Source organism: Arachis hypogaea, chromosome 18 (assembly GCF_003086295.3).
Source record: "Arachis hypogaea cultivar Tifrunner chromosome 18, arahy.Tifrunner.gnm2.J5K5, whole genome shotgun sequence".
Lineage (NCBI taxonomy): Eukaryota > Viridiplantae > Streptophyta > Magnoliopsida > Fabales > Fabaceae > Arachis > Arachis hypogaea.
Window position 1 is genome coordinate 86,967,311 of NC_092053.1, and position 16,859 is coordinate 86,984,169.

General features: G+C 40.9%; 1 non-coding gene across 1 annotated transcript; it reads left to right on the forward strand.

The window, feature by feature from the left end:
- Positions 1-864: 864 nt before the first annotated feature.
- LOC112774500 (small nucleolar RNA R71) lies at positions 865-970 on the forward strand. Its single transcript, XR_003188988.1, has one exon. It is a non-coding gene; the product is annotated as a small nucleolar RNA R71 (small nucleolar RNA).
- The last annotated feature ends 15,889 nt before the right edge of the window (positions 971-16,859 follow it).

Below are 16,859 nucleotides of genomic sequence, written 5' to 3' on the forward strand. Positions count from 1 at the left end.
ATGTATGTGTATGCATTGGTATTTTTTTAGACAAGTTCTCCACTTGTGCTTCTAATTTTGAAATTGCTGCCTCTTGATTTCTTATGTTGGATCTAAACTCCTCTTGGTTTGCATCTATCTTCCTTTCAGCCTATATTTGTCTCTCAAGAACAGTGGAAATGGTTCTTGTCAGTTGTGCTGACAATTGTGCTATGGCAGCCTCCAATTTTGAAAAATTGCTGCTGGTTTTACATGGTTGCATGGTTCAGCATGATGTATCTTGCAGGTGGTTGTTGTGTGGTTGTTGGGTGGGGTGATATGATGTATTTTGTGAGTTGTGGAAGGGTCTGTTGTTGCTTGATTGATGGTTGGAGTTATGGTTGTTGTATTGGTTGGATTGCTATGGTCTGTGATCTTGGTTGTGGCTTTGTTGGTTTTCCCCCCTAAAGTTTGGGTGGTTCTTCCAACCAGGGTTGTATGTCTTGGCATTGAGATCATATGGTGGTCTAGATGGATTGTTTACATAGTTAGCTTGCTCTCATTCACATTTAACTTCTGGTGCATCTCCTTCTTGTGGAGGGGCTTAGGCTTGAATAGCTAAGACTTGATTCTTCTCCACCTTCTTGGTTAAGGCTGCTAGTTGTGCAGTGATCACTTTGTTTTGGGCTAACAAAGCATCCATAGAATTGAGTTCCATCACCCCTCTCTTTTGAGTTCTATCTGAAGCATAGAAGAATTAATTCTCAGCCACAATCTCTATGACATCTATGGCTTCTTTAATGGTCTTCTTCTTGTTGAGTGAGCCATCTGAAGAATGATCTACTACCTGCTTTGACTCATATAGCAGTCCCTCATAGAAGATGTGCAATTGCACCCACTCATTAAACATATCTGGTGGGCATTTCCTTGTCAAGTCTTTGAACCTCTCTGAGGCCTCATAAAGGGTTTCACCATCTTACTGTCTGAAGGTTTGTACCTCTACTCTCAATCTATTAACTCTCTGTGGAGGATAGAATCTTGCTAGAAACTTGTTCACAACATCATCCCAAGTGGTCAAGCTTTCCTTGGGAAATGCTTCCAACCACTTTGCTGCCTTATCTCTGAGAGAAAAAGGGAACAAAAGTAGTTTGTAGGTGTCAGGGTGTACACCATTAGACTTTACAGTGTCACAAATCCTCAAGAATGTAGTGAGATGTTGGTTTGGGTCCTCTTGGGCACCCATTCTATATGAACAAGTATTCTGGACAAGTGTGATGAGTTGAGGCTTCAACTCAAAGTTGTTAGCAAGAATTGTTGGCTTCAAAATGCTACTGCCATAGTTTTCTAGGTTTGGGTTGATATAGGAGCCTAAGACTCTCCTCTCTTGCCCAACATGATTGCCAGCATCCTCTCTAACATGGTTATGCACCTCTTCCTCCATAGTAGCTCTCAGATCTTCCTCCACTACTTCCTCTCCAACTATGCCTTTGCCTCTTGCTTCCCTCCTTAATCTAAGGAGGGTCCTCTTAGGTTCACTATCGAAAGAGGATGAAGTCTCTCCCCTTCTACCTGTCATACATTCAACAACAGTAAGCAAAGGACAAGTGAAGGAAACACTCTTGTTAAGATTAGTAGTTAGTTTGGTTGATGCAATTAATCAAACAGTTAATAGAGCAATAAGAAAAATAGAAATATGAACAATGAATAGCTAAAATGGTCAAAGTAAAAATAAAATAAAATAGAAAAGGAGAAAAAAATAAAGAACTGAAAAAGAATTAACAAGGTAATTAAAATGTTTAATCTAGCTACCCATCAATTTAGTCATTGTCAAATTCAAACCAATCCCCGGCAACGGCGCCATAAAACTTGATGACCGGAATTCACTCCCCATATAAAAATGATGAATCTGTTCTTTTGGCAAGCGCACCAAAATTGTCGTCAAGTAATAACCCGCTAGGAGTGGGATCGTATCCACAGAGATTAGTAGATTTGAGAAATTTTAATCAATGGGTGAATTAGTCAAGCTGAGCAATATAGAGTGTGATTGCAGAATTGTAAATAAGTAGGAATGTAAATGACTCAAAAGTAAAGAAAAGCAATAAAGTGCAAAAAAGGAAATGGCAAGAATGTAAAGTGCAGAAACATAAATGAATTAATTGTAAATGGGAATGGGGATTAACAGAATGTAAAGAGAGCTATAAAGAATGTGAGAGATAAGAATAGGGGGGATTCATTAAGATTAGGAGATGTTGTTCTCTTTGGATTAAATCCAGCTCATCTCATTGACGTTAAGATTTTTGTCAGTAAAGAAGTTCATAATAACAGTCGCGTTGTAGATATAGTCTCTAAACCAACAAAAATCCCTTCGTGCAAACGTTTTGGTTGTCACAAGTAACAAACCCCTTTTAAAATTGATAACCGAGTATTTTAAACCTTGGGTCGTCTTCTCAAGGAACTGCAGGGAAGTATGTTCTTATTATTGGTTATGGAGGTTGTAAAATCGGGGTTGTGAGTGAAGAGTAGATATGACAAATAATTTAAATGGCAATTAAAATAAATAAATACTGTAAAGCAAACTTTTGGCAAGGTAAGAGAAATTGGAAGTCCAACTTAGTTATTCCTCTCATCAATAGTGAATGTTGAATCTTAATTCCACTTAGTTAACATTTACTAAAGTAAAGGAAAGTCAAGGGACTAATTAGTTTGACCTTCGAATCCTATTTATTTCCTAAGAAAAAGTTGGGATTATTGAAGTTCAGTTCAATTAGCAAGATAACGATTATCAATTATGCTGAGTTTAATAATGTTGAGTTACTGATTTCTTAACCAAGACCAAAACGGGAAAAAGTAAAATTGTTGGAATAAAAATGTCCTTAGATGGGAAGCATTAATAACTTAAATTAAAGAGAACAATAGTAAACTGAAATACCTCAAATAATCATTAATTCAAATAATAATCTATAACATGGAATAATTCATAAGCCAATTGGGCAACATTTATAGATACGAATAAAAGCATTAAAGTAAAAGTAGCATAGAAACATAAATTAAAGTAAATACTAAACCTGGATCGAGAGTCACTCTTAAAAACTAAGAGAAGTCCTAAATCCTAATCCTAAGAGAGAGAGGAGAGAATCTCCCTCTCAAAACTAAATCTAAATCATGGAAAGTAATAAAAATGCGAGCTCTCCTTTGAATGGATGCATTCCCCCACTTTATAGCCTCTAGTCTGTGTGTTCTGTACCTAGATCTGGGCCAAAAGGGCTTCAGAAATCGCTAGGGGCATATTCTGTAAATTCTGATACGTGGCCTCTGTCACGCGTCCGCGTGGGTCACGCGGTCACGTCATCTGGAGTTTTCCTTGTGGCGCGGTCGCGTCGGTCACGCGTCCGCATCGAATGCGCTATGCTCAAGTCAAGCAGCTGCGTCAGTCATGCGGCCGCATCGCTGCTTCTTCGCTCCTGGCACGCGATCGCGTCGTTTATGCGATCGCGTGGATGCTAGTTTCTTCAAAACTCCGTTTCGCACTTTCCTTCCATTTTTGTACGTTTCCTTTTCCATCCTTTAAGTCATTCTGTCTTAGAAAATTTGAAACTACTCAACACACTAATCACGGCATCGAATGGAAATAAAGGTAATTAAAATAATTAATTTTAAACCTTAGGAAACATATTTTTCACGTACATCACATAATAAGGAAGGAAAAGTAAAACCATGCAATTAATATGAATAAGTGGGTGAAGGATTGAATAAATCATTCAAACTAAGCACAAAATAACTCATGAAATATGGGTTTATCAACCTCCCCACATTTAAACAATAGCATGTCCTCATGCTAAATCCAAGGTAAAGAATAAGGTAAGGTTAAAGTGGTGGAATGTTATGCAATGCAACCTATTCTAAATGCGTCTACCTAAATGAGTCATGCAATTCCAATTTATCCACTCATATATAAAGCTTACATGTAGTCAAATTAATCCGCATTCTCAAGGAGTCATATATATATAGAGCCAACCCTTAAATAATAAAGCATTTTAGCAAATGAGATAGGAAATAAAAATATTGTACAAACTTGCAAAATAATTAGTAAATTAAGCACAGGTATATGTTGATGAGTTATTAAACCCTCACTGGATTTTGTGTTTACCCTCTAGTCACTCAGTGTTTATTGGGTTTATTTACTCTACTTTTCTTTTTATTCTTACTTTCTATAACTTTGTTCTTCATCTAACCAATCAACAATTATAGAGTACAGTCATACCAAAAGTCATGAGGTCTTTAATTAAGGTTGTAATGGGGCCAAGGTAAAGGTAAGGATATATGTATAAGGCCAAGTGAGCTGATAAGTGAATCCCTAATTAGACTAAGATCTCACCTAACATACATATTTAGTAGAACAAGCTTCTTTACCAATTTTCCCATATTATCCCACTTGTTGTTACATGCTCATGTTTCAATTTTATTTTTATCCCATGTGCATTGCTTTTATTTTGCATTGGGGAATTCTTTTGTATCCCCTTTTATTAAATGCTGAAAAATAACTTCTTTTTTTTATTGCACATGGTAATTGAATCACTTTGATTTCTCATGAGTATGCTTCCCAAATTTTATTTTATTTCTTTTAACTTTTCTACCTTTTGTTTCTATCACCCATGTTCCCAATAGGTTCCCCACATTTTAATCTATTCATTACTTTCTATCTTAAGCTAACCAATGATTCAACTTGGGATTTTATTTTGTTTTTCTGCTTAAGGCTAGTAGTGTGGTTAAATAGAATAAAAGGGATTTTAAAGGCTCAAGGGGGGCTAACAAGGGTGATGTGAAAGGTAGGTTATTTTGGGGTAAGTGAGCTAAAATCAAATGATGGCCTCAATCATTCTTTTGGTATGTATCTATATTCTATATTCTATATTCTATAATTGGACATATAGATTAAAGCAAAGTAAAGAACATCAGAATAAAAAGAAGCGAAACACACAGGAATGAAATTATGGTTTGAATGCAACCATACAATTAAGCTCAAGACTCACAGGCTGTGTGTTCTCTAACTCAAGCATCATATATCATTCATATATGTTATGCAGGTTTAGTTTAAAATTCCCGTTATTCTCATAAAAATATTATTTAGGGTAGCCTTTAAAGTTTTAATGTTCCTCCTTGATGAAATGTTGTCAACTTAACTATATGATGTAATGCTATATATACAAGGTTTATGGATTTAAATCTGTTATGTTCAATTTCCTAGCTTGCTTCCTTTTTATATTTCTCAATTTAACTATGCTATCTTATGCTAAAAAGGGTAAACTATACTAATTAATCCACTAATAAGTCAGAATTGCAAACTAAACTAAATAACTAAAAATATGAACTAAAAATGCAAAATGCAGAAATAGAGTAAAAATACATAAAAGCAGCAATGTATAAGTACTCAGAAAATAATAGTAAAAAGAAAAATACAGAAAAATATCCAAAATAAAAGAAAAAAGAGATGTAGTGGTTCACCAAAATAAAACGCCAGAGATGGCGACCTCCCCACACTTAAAATGAAGCATCGTCCCTGATGCTCAGTCAAGCCGGGTGAGAAGGGGTGTCATCACTGGTAGGGGATGGTAGCTGGAGGCTCTGTGGTGGTGGTGGGCTGAGGGTCTGGCTGCTGTAGAGGCGGTGCTGACTGGATCGGGATCTCCGGATCTGCAGCCTCGATCTGATGCATAACCTCCTGATGTGGTGCAGCCTGCTCTGTGCCTACCTACGGATGGGTCTCCTCCTAGGGCTCATCCTCCTCCTCCTCTGATGGCTCTGATGGTGTGTCGGGCTCGGAGGGGATGTCACCACCCTGTCGGATCATCAGCTTCAGATGCGAATAGCGTCACTGGCTGCGACGCTCCAATCTCTCATACCGGCACCGGTTACGGCGCTCCATCTGATCAAGCTGTCGGAATAGGCAGTGCATGAGGCGGTATACGGGCTCAGAGGCAGGTGGAGGTGCAGTGGTGGCAGCAGGGGCAGCAGGGGCAGCCGTGGATGAAGAGGGTTCAGCAGACGGTGGGGCTGTCTCATCAGTAACAGTGAAGGGTGGTGGTCTGTAGCCCAAAGCTAGGAAGTTCCTGCTGTGAGGAATGATCTTCCTGCAGTCCGCCGCTGGTGGTCTCTCATCGGCATCCTCCCATGGCACGTCAGCTCGATGGCCTAGCTGTGTAACCAGATACGGAAAAGGGAGGGTGCCTCGGATGTGGACCCTGGCCATATAATGCCGGATAAAGCGTAGTAGATAAAGGTCCTTACCCTCCATCACACACCATAGGAGGGTGATCATAGCAGCTGGGATCTCCGTCTCATGAGTACTCGGCATCACATAGTTGCTCAAGAACTGGTGCCATAACCGAGCCTCATCATTTAAGTACGCCCTCTTGATCCCTCTAGGCATGGTGGTGTCCTGACCCATCTCCCAAGGAACAGTTGGGTCGAGAGCTATCCGTGCCTTCACAGCATCCCAATCAAACCTCATCAGGCGCATGTCCTCCTCAGCCTTTTTATAACTATCAGGCTGATCGGACTTGGCTGGGAGCCGGAGAATGTCCTCTATGGCCTCCTCAGTAACCAAAATCTGCTTTCCTCTCAAGTTCACTGCATCGAGGGTGGTGATGTAGTTGTTGCAGTAGAATTCCCTGACCCAAGATGCATTGACCTCTGTCAGTGTTCTCTCCAGAAAGAACCAACCTCTTTGCTTGATTTGCTCAGTGGTGTACTGCTGGAGTGCTTTTGGAATCTTCGGAGTTCTCTCTAGGTATAGATTCCTGGAGTTTGCAAATGCCGGATACTTCAACTCGCATTATCGGTTTGCAAATTTTATTGAATCATTTGCAGGGAGCAGCTGGTCAGCTTTTTCCTGCTGTGTAAAGTTCTTCTCCCGCCATGAGGAATCATGTATTAGGTCAATGATTGACTGGGATGAATCTCCTCTTTTGCATTTGCCAGTAGCTTTGCCCTTTCCTTTCCTCTGTGAGGCAGACATCCTGAAAAATGGAAAACCAGGATATATAAAAATAGGAAAGCAAGTAGGCATATAGGCAAAGAAAACACAAAGTGGCATGGGAGAATTTGAATGAGGTAAACGAGTTAAATAAATGTGCATTAAGGATTGTATAGTAGTTTAAAAGTTTGAAAGGAAGAAGTTACAATCCAAAATGTATCAGAATTCAAGTTAAATGGAAAAATTGTCATTATGCCATGGTTAGAAAGTTAGAGGAAAGTGAAAAATCATAAAAGATATTTTAAAAGGTTAGTATGGTGAGAATTTGAAAAAGAAGTCAGTAAATTAAAATTAGTGAGTCAGTAAAAAGTGGGTTAAGGTAAGTGGCATAAAGAAAATATTCCATGTACAAGGATTCACAGGTAGGAACTATAGTGACTCATAACCAAACAAGAAAAACAAGTAGATGCTGATTCAAATAGATATAAAGAAAGCAAAATTGGGAATCAAAACATCACAATTGCAGTTTATAAACTAGGAAATCAAAAGGATAAGAAAGCATGCCCTAGCAATTATGAAATGGTTTGGTTAAAGCAGTGGAAAACAGAGTTCAAATTGCCAAACCGAAATATGAATGAAAACATTTTTATAGAAATTTGGGCAGCATTCCGGCTAAAATTGGATTATCCCGGAAAATAAACAGCAATCAAAGCAGTTCATATGAATTAAAAAGTCAAGCTGCAGGTACATATATATAATATAAACATGAAAATTCAATGTAAAGAGCAGCAATATACAAGAAATACAGCATACAAACAAGATTACAGCAACAGCAGATTTACAAATATGATAAAACAGAAGCAAGAACAGTGTAAATAAACAGACCTAGAGCCACTAACCACAGCCTAGGCTACCTAACAAACTAAAATCCACTACAACATGCAAGACTATCTATCCTAATTATGAACAGAAACGAAAAAAAATAAGAAGAACTACGAACGGATAAAAGGGATTGCGTGTTGCGGAACCTGGAAGGCAGAATAAGGAGAGTAGGCAGGAAGGTGGTTGGGTGGTGGTGATGGTGGCGTCCGGTGGTTGGCGCGGTGGCTGGGGGTGGTGGGCACGGAGGGGGGGCAGTGGCGGCAGGGGGAAGGAGAAAGTGATGGGGGTAGGGAAAGGGAGGGGGAAAAGGGATGGTGTTGCTGGTTGAAGGGGGGTTGTGGTGGGACGGTGGCGGCGGCGTGTGGTGGTGCGGAGGGGGGCAGTGGCGGGGGAGGAGGGAGGAAGAAGAAATAGGAAGAAAGAAGAGGGGGTTGGTTGCGGCTGGGGGCGAACGGCGGCGGTGGGTGTTCGGCGGTTCCCGCCGGTGGTTGGGGCAGCAGTAATGGTGGCTAGGTGGTGGTGGTTGAGGGTTGGGGAGAGAGAGAGAGAGAGAGAGAGGGTTCAGGGGGGCGACACGATAATAGGGTTCGCGTGATCTGGGGGGTTATATTTTGAAATCCACGCGGCCGCGTGAAGCACGCGGTCGCGTGGTGGGGGTGAAAATGGGGGTGACGCGATCGCGTAGGTCGCGCGATCGCGTGAGAGGGGTAGGAGAGGGGATGACGCGATCGCGTGGGTCGCGCGATCGCGTTGCTGGAATTTATGCTAGACGCACGACTCCAGCGTCGTTTCGGTGCAACTCTTTGCCTCCTTCTAGTGTGTTGTGCAATCCATGTGACGCGATCGCGTCGCTCACGCGGTCGCGTGGTATTGTTTTTGTGCAAGTGACGCGATCGCATGGGGCATGCGATCGCGTCGGCCAATTTGTGCAAAATGCACAAGGGCCGCACGATTCCAGCCTAATTTCATGGACATTGGATCTTGACGCTGATCTCCAGGGCACGCGGCCGCGTGGGTGTCGCGGTCGCGTGGATAGTGTTTTCGCAATATGACGCAATCGCATGGGGCATGCGGTCGCGTCGTGCATCCCCTTTTTTTTATATGTAAGATAGATGCAGAATGCAATGATTAATATGAATGCTATGCATGTGATACACGGAAAACTTGTCTCTCAACAAATCTCCCTTCGGCAAGTGTACTGAAGTTGTCGTCAAGTAAAAACTCACAATAGAGTGAGGTCGAATCCCACAGGGATTGATTGATCAAGCAACTTTAATTAGAAGAATGTTCTAGTTGAGCGAATCCAGAATTTGGGTTGAGAGTTACAGAGAATAAAATGGCGAGAATATAAATAACAGAAAAGTAATTGCTAGAATTAAAGGACTGGAAGTAAATGACTGAAAATAAATTGCAGAATTGTAAATGGGAATGGGGGATTTGCTCATAAAAGTAAATGGCAGAAATTAAAGAGAATGGGTAAGATCAGAGATAGGGAGTTCATTGGGCTTAGGAGATGTTGTAATTCTCCGGATCAAGTTCATTTTCATCTCTTCCTCAATCAATGTACTCATTGATCTCCTTGGCAATCTTAAGTGATTGAATTACAATTTCTTGCAATTCAATCTCTCAAATCTTGATCAATAGCCAATTTCTTGGTCAATTGCTCATGAGAAGAGATGAAGTATGGTCACTGATTATACCACATGCATTTCCCAAATCAAGTATTGAGAGGGTTATAGTCACATACCCATCCAAACCCAATTTGGTCCAGCATGAGAAAGCATTTCTAGCTTGATCTCTTCATTCCTCTTTCAAAGTTCAAAAGAGATCCAAGTTTGAATAGCTTCTCTTCCAAGATAACTACTCAATTGGATGAAGATCGAAAGCTTTCAAGTAAAATCAAGAGGAAAGATAGAAGAAGAATAATGAAAATTAGTATTGATCCATCAAATTACAACAGAGCTCCCTAACCCAATGAAAGGGGTTTAGTTGTTCATAGCTCTTGAAAATGAAAACAAAGATGGAGAATACATCATAAAACTAGAAATTGCAAAGAAAGTAAAATACAGAGAGTAGTTCTCTTTTTCCCCAGCCTCCAAAACTTCTTCTCAATTCAAAGCTACTCCTATATATACTACTCTTCTCAGCTTCTAGTGTGATTCTTCAAGTCTTGGGCCTTTGGATCTTGAGTTTGAAGCAATTCCTTTCTTTTTTTGGGCTTGGCTTTACTTGCAGAGAGAAAGTGCGAAGTGGGCGGAGACTTTAGTTCAGGACGTTAGGGTTGTTAATATTTAGTGAGAATATAAGTTCGAGAATGTTAGTGACACTTAACATTCTCACTAACGTTCCAATGCACCCCTTTGCCTCACGTTAAAACCCACGTTAACTAGGTTAACGTGGCTTTTAACGTTGCCTTGTTAACCTTTGAGAACGTTAGTGACACTCAACATTGTCACTAACGTTCCAGTGTGCCCCTTCTTGCTTCACGTTAAAGCCCACGTTAACTAGGTTAACGTGGCTTCTAACGTGGCCCTTGCCATCCTTCGAGAACGTTAGTGACATTCAACATTGTCACTAACGTTCCAATGTGCCCCTAGGTCTCATGTTAGAGTCCACATTAACTAGGTTAACGTGGCTTCTAACGTGGCCATCTTTAGCCATCCCAACGTTAGTGACAATGTTGAGTGTCACTAACATTGGCTCACCCTTTATTCCTCATCGTTAGCTTCCACGTTAACCAAGTTAACGTGGAAGTTAACGTGATTCTTGGGGGTTGTGTGGTTGCTTCAACGTTAGTGACAATGTTGAGTGTCACTAACGTTGTCGACAACTCTTCATCCCTTACGTTAGTTCCCACGTTAACCAAGTTAACGTGGGAGTTAACGTGGTACTTTGCACCATAGGCCAACGTTAGTGACAATGTTGAGTGTCACTAACGTTGGCTTCTCTTCCCCTCTTAACGTTAGAGGCCACGTTAACTAGGTTAACGTGGCTTCTAACGTGGCCACTTATGAGTAATTGCCAACGTTAGTGACAATGTTAAGTGTCACTAACGTTGGCTCAACTTCTCTTCTCCACGTTAGAGTTCACATTAACTTAGTTAACGTGACTCTCTAACGTGGGCATTGATGGCTTTTTTGAGAGTGTTATTGGCAATCACTTTTCTCATTAACCTTGCAAGTTACCTCCCCTTTTCTTGCTTTCTTTTGGTCCTGAAATCAAGCAATAAAGTGCATCAAAGCTCTAGTCCAAGTCATGAGTAATGCAACATAATATTTGTCACTAAACTTATGCAAAATCCTCATGAAATTATGTAAAATGCACAATGTATGCTTGAATCAAGGCATAAGTGAATATCTACCCAAAACTAGCTTATTTCCTAAAGAAATGCATGAAACTAGCCTAAAAACAGTAAAGAAAAGGTCAGTGAAACTGGCCAAGATGCCCTGGCATCACAACACCAAACTTAAAGCTTGCTTGTCCCTAAGAAAGTAGTGGAACAAGAGAATGATGAATGGAATATCTAGAGAAATGAGTCATTCTTGTGGAAGTTATGTTACTGATTTTATGGTGGTTTCATGCATAGCAATTTAGGTTCATTCCATTACTGGCTTTCAGACCTTTATCATGTCCTAAAACACCCACTTTGTTTATATCCCATGAGACTTTTATTCATTGATCCTTTTATTGTTATTTCAAGGGTTGTTTGTGTTATTTAGGCTAAGTGCTCTGTAAGGGGGCAACTCTTTAAGATAAGCTTTCAGCCAACACTCCCGAACCAGTTGGTTCAAGGTGCTAGGTGTTGAGACACCCCTAAGGACTTACTCCCTCAAGCCTATCCCCCATACATATACACTATAGGCATTTAGTTTATTTATTTTCTTTTCTTGAGACCTTGGTGTCCAGCACCTCTTTGGGTTACTAAGTGTTCTGTAGTGAAGGTTACTCTTGATAGTGGACTTTCAGCTGATAATCCCGAGTTAGTTAACCCAAGTTACCAAGTGATAAGGCACCCCTAAGAGCTTATTCATCCAAGTAGATCCCTCACACAGGAGCACCACAGACACTTGCCTCAAGATTAAAACCATTGATGCCTAGCCTTATTGCTTACTCTTTTTCTTTTGTTTTTCACTTCCATTGTTCTTTCCCTTTTCTCTTCTTAGGATCTTGTTATTAACTTAGTCTCATGAGTGTATCCAAAGCAAAGTATTCAGGCCAGATAATTGTCATCCCAGCCTTGTGGTTGAACCAACTTAGCTAACTTATGACTACCCCAAAGATTCATGAATGCACTTCCACAATATGAACTCTACTCTGGTCTTTTAAAAATATAATCATTCTCTTCTTCAATTTGATTTAAAATGGACAAGCTTACAAGTAAATAAGGGAATGATGCAGTGACATTTAAACCAGAAATCATGGACCTATTCAGAAGGAAAACTTAAAAGACAGAATTTTAAAAAGTTTAAACATAACATGGAAGCAGGTTCTATTTCATACAAGATCTTCCTTATTTAAAGCATAGAAAACAATGGACTAAAAAGAACTCCACCACCTTTCATTCATGTGGATGTCCATGCTCCCATCCTTGTTTGTCCTCATTGTGTCTCTCTTGAGTGCTTGTACTTCCACTTCCCTTGCCTTTTCCAAGCAGCTTCCTCCAGAAACCACTATCTTCCATCTTCTTCTTGAGTGTCTCCTTTTGCTGTTTCACTTTCCTCTCTTCTTGTTCTACAAATTCTTTTTGGACCTCATCATATGTAGGGATGGCATAGTGTAGCTGATGCATATTACTGGTCATGTAGTTCAACTCGACCTGAGTGTTTACATAGAACTCCTCCCTATGTAGTTGCCTTCCTTCATTGAGTACACTGAACTCATTGAAAGTTTTCATTTGGGCTATCTACCGCTGGTTGAGTTCTTGCAAGTGCTTCTCTTGAATCTCTTGTCTCTCATTTACTTGGTTGATGGCTTGAGTGAGCTGGGAGTATTGTTCCTGCTGCTACTCCATTTGTTGTTTTTGCCATGCTTCCTGTTGGCTCAGCCGGTTCAGTATTTGCTCTTGTCCTTCCATATGTCTCTGTCCCAAATCTTCAATGGCTCTTAGAAGGTGAGTCATATTCAAGTTGGCTGGGTCATGATGCTCTTCTTGTTGATATTCTTCCTGATGATATTCCTCTTGATGAGCTTCTCCCTGGGCCCTTTGCCTTCCTATATGTGGCCTTCTTAGTTGCTGAGCCGGTGTGGTATAGACCATTCGCTCGAGTGTGACTGGCCTCCCTGGGTTCACCCAGTCTGGGCTGCTGTCCTCAAATATTACCTTGGCCTTGTTGCACAAGCGGAGAATGGTGCTGGGGTACCAAAGTCTGGCACCTGAGTCAGCTTTCTCAGCTGACTCTTGAATCCCTTCGGCAATGAGCTCATGCACTTTGATTTCCCCACCTTGTACTAAGTATTGTACCATAGTGGCTCGATTGATGTTGACCTCTGAATTATTAACAGCTGGTAGGATGGACCTCCTTACAAGCTCAAACCATCCTTTGGCTTCAGGGTGAAGGTCTCCCCTTTTTATGAATTTTGGTCTCCCATCTGAGTACATCTCCCAGTCAGCGGCTATGACACAGATATCTGATGCTATTTCTGAGAGCTCATCCTTATCGGGGCTTCTACTTATCCTTGCCTGATAACTCTCCTCATCAAAATGAGGTGATTTCAAGTGAAGATCTCTTGTTATGGCACTTGGGCTGAAGTCCACCTCCCTTCCTCTCACATAGCTTTTGAAGGTTGGGGCTTTGGTCTTATCCTCTCTAACTGCATTTGCATAGAATTCTTTGATGAGGTTTTCATTGATCTTCCCCTCTGGACTGGTGAGCAATTGCCACCCCCTCTGTTCGATTTTTTTCCAAATCTGTGGTGATTCATTGGCATTGATTTGGAAGATTAACTCTGGCAATATCTTTCTGGCCCTTATCCGCTCAAATTCATGCTCATGAAAGGCAGTCTTGAATCTCTTGTCATCAAAAGGAGCACTCTCCATAGGTTCCTTCTTCTTTTCCCTCTTTGAGCTTGATGATGCCATGACTTGAGTTGTTGTTTGAGGGGATTTGAGGTTTCGGATAGATGAAGAGTGGGTTGGTTAAAGCAATGTGTGATGAAGGGTTTAGTGTGCCAATAGAAGTGTGGAGAGTGGGGATTTGAATGTGAGGAGTGAGCATGCACTAAGGTTCACTTATTTAAGAAAATCATGAGTGAATGAAGGGTGTGGATTGCATGAATGTTTACTAGATGGACGGATGGGGTTGTTTATGAAGGAAAGACAAGGATCATCACTTAATGAGAGTGATTGGTTCGGTCTTCAAGGGTCTTCTTTCTCCAATGTTGCATGGCAGCATTTCCCCATGCATTCCCTCTTGAGACATGTGTGTAGTGCTCTTCATTAAGTGGCGAAATCTCCCCCATTTAATTGTCCAATCAATCCCTTTTCATGCTTCTTTTCCTTTCTTATAAAGATTTGAAATAAGGAAATTAATATCATAAAAAAAATTTAAACTCTATGGCTAGAATAAAATGAAAGAAAGGATTTGATTGTTTATTTATGAATTCTAACTAACTAACTAACTATTGGTGGGTCATTATATGCATTTTGGTGGCACCATGAGGTGACACCAAACTTAGTTTGGATCACTGTGATGAAGGTTTTGTGTTTAAAGCTCCCAAGACTAGCATGCGTCTTGGTTTGCTTTAAACATCAAACTTGATCCTCACTATATTCTGCATAAGAAGATTTTCACCAATTGTTTGTCAAGTTTGGATTGAAGCTCATAAAGATTGACTTATTCATTATCATCTGAAAGCATATAAAACATGGGTTGCCTCTCATGAAGCGCTTCTTTAGCGTCACTAGCTTGACGTTTTTCCTTCATCATGGTGGTTGGTAATGCTTAAAGTCCTCCCCTCTTGCTGTGGACTTGTATCCATTGGTTGGATCAATGATCTCCACATGTTCCAGGGAAAGAACTCTGTTGATAGTGAAGACCTTAGGTAATTGAGATGGCACAGTAGGGAGATTAGGGGGAATATCTGGGAAGTAAGCTGAGACAACTCTATCCCCTGGAGAGAAGTCTTCCCTATCGATCTTCTTGTTCCTCCATCTCCTTGGTACCTTCTTCTTTGTTTCTTTTGAGGTTGCCTTCCCCTTGGTGACCTCTTTTCTCCAAGGAGTTGTGATGTTGTCTTCACCTGCCTCTAGAGGTTTGGGTTTTTCTAACTTTTTCTTGAGCTGTGGCAATTGCTGTTTTCCTTGTTTATCTATTAAGGGGATCTCAGAATGCACTGGCTGTGCTTCAGTGCTTGTTTCCTCCTTCATTGTCTCATTATCATTTGTGCTTAGTTTTTTGTCCTCTTGATCTGTTTCTTGTGAGAGTTTGAAAACATTGAAGCTGAGTCGTTCATCATGGATTCTCAATATTAGCTCCCCTTTCTCTACATCGATAAGTGCTCTGGCCGTAGCTAGGAATGGTCTTCCCAATATGATTGGATGAGTGTGACTCTCTTCCATATCCAGGATGACAAAGTCTGTTGGGAGAAAGTATTTCCCAACCTTTAGCAACACATTTTCCACCACTCCTATTGCTTGCTTTTGAGTTTTGTCTGCCAGTCTGATAATGACATCTGTGGGCATTATCTCATTGATCTGCAGCCTCTTCACCAGGGATAAGGGCAGTAAGTTGATGCTGGCCCCTAAATCACATAGTGCTCTGTCGAACATATTTTCACCTATGGAACAAGGGATATGAAAACTTCCTGGGTCTCTTCTTTTTGTAGGCAACTCAGGTTGAATAAGGGCACTACATTCCTTGTTCATCACTATAGTCTGCCCTCCCTTGAGTGAGCTTTTCCTGGGAAGAAGTTCCTTCATATACTTGATGAATGCAGGCATTTGTTGAATTGCCTTGATGAATGGTATGTTCACATGCAGAGATGCAAACAAGTCTAGGAACCTTGAGTATATTCTTTTTCCCACAGCACCATTGAGCAGTTGAGGGAATGGTGCATAAAGCTTCAGCAGCTCTTGTTGTGAGATTTCTGGTTCTTTGTTATCTCTATCCTCCTCTTTTGTTGAGTTGTCTTCAGGTTGTTTGCACATTTTGCCTTGCTAGTCTTCAATCTCTTGATCACTTGTAGTGACCATTTTGCAATCTTCCCATCTTACTTTCTTTGCTTCTCCCTTGGGGTTTTTCTCCGTGTCACTTGGGAAGCTATCAGTAGGTTTGGGAATCTTCTCAGCTAAATATCCCACCTGGAATTCCAGCTTCTTAATGGTCTCTCCCTGGTTCTTAATATTGGCTCGCACCTCCTCTTTGAACACCTTGTTTTCTTGAATCTCTTGGCATATTCCTTCAAGTAAGGCTTCAATCTTAGAGAGCTTGTCATCAATTGATGAGTGATTCTGAGCAGATGTGCTGTTTTGGTTTTGATAAGTGTGTGGAGACATGTTGTTGTGGGGGTGTTGAGATGTCCTCTGGGTGAATTGCTGGTGAGCTGCATTGTTGTTGGAGTTGTAACGTCTCTGGTCTTGGTTTTGATCTTGCTCACTTCCCCACCCAAAGTTTCGGTGGTTTCTCCATCCAGGGTTGTAAGTCTTGGAGTATGAATCATAGTTTTTCCTTGGTGAATTCCCAATGTAGTTGGCTTGCTCCTGACTCCCTCTGCTTCTTCATTCACTCCTTCTTGGATTGTTGATGAAGATGAGATTGCTGCTACTTGGTTCCTCTCCATCTTCTTGGTGAGGTCAGCCAGCTGCTGGGTAATGAGCTTGTTTTGGGCCAACAGAGCATCTACATTGTTTAGCTCCATCACTCCTCTTGTGTTCCCTCTTTCGGAAGCATAGAAGTAGTCGTTTTCTGCTACTGTTTCAATAACATCTATGGCTTCCTCAATGGTCTTCTTCTTGTTCAAGGATCCTCCAGATGAATGGTCTACTGCCTTCTTTGACTCATAAGAGAGCCCTTCATAGAAGATGTGCAGCTGGACCCATTCGTTGAAC